Source organism: Penaeus monodon, chromosome 20 (assembly GCF_015228065.2).
Source record: "Penaeus monodon isolate SGIC_2016 chromosome 20, NSTDA_Pmon_1, whole genome shotgun sequence".
In the NCBI taxonomy this organism is placed as follows: Eukaryota; Metazoa; Arthropoda; class Malacostraca; order Decapoda; family Penaeidae; genus Penaeus; species Penaeus monodon.
In genome coordinates this window covers 35,284,815-35,285,370 of record NC_051405.1, presented here as the reverse complement: position 1 = coordinate 35,285,370, position 556 = coordinate 35,284,815, and positions in this window count along the sequence as shown.

The window sequence follows — 556 nt, the reverse complement described above, 5'->3', positions numbered from 1 at the left end:
TTGCTTTTAAGTTAAGTTTAAATTACTGTTGAGTATGTTTTGATGTTCAACCATTCTATTTAATCAAGAATATTTTCAAATTTCTTTTCCATTTATTTGATCATCAGCAAGTTTATAGATATCCCCATTTGTATCACATACGATTTCTACAGAAACATTTGAACAAAAGAAGGGATAGCTCACATTCCTATAATACTAAAAGTTGTCACCACAATTTTCAAGAGCCCTTCCATTAGGATTTTAGAACAGCATCATGAATCAAAAGTTGTTTCATACCCTCTTCTCTAGCATTTTCCTTCTCCTCCTTGACACAAGCAAAGGAAGTACTGAAAGAATATGTTGTAGGTTGTCCCAAATACGGGAGGAGAATGACCCTGTTAAGAGATGTCTCAAGAAATAACTCATGCTGATTTTCTTAGTATTTTCAAACTGTTTTTAATATAATTATAGCCCCTTTAGCAGTTTCTTTTCCTGAAACTTTTTTTTTTCCTTAAAAATGGTGGTTTCATCAGTTCACCACAAAGCTGATAAACTAAGACTGCTATACTAAGTTATC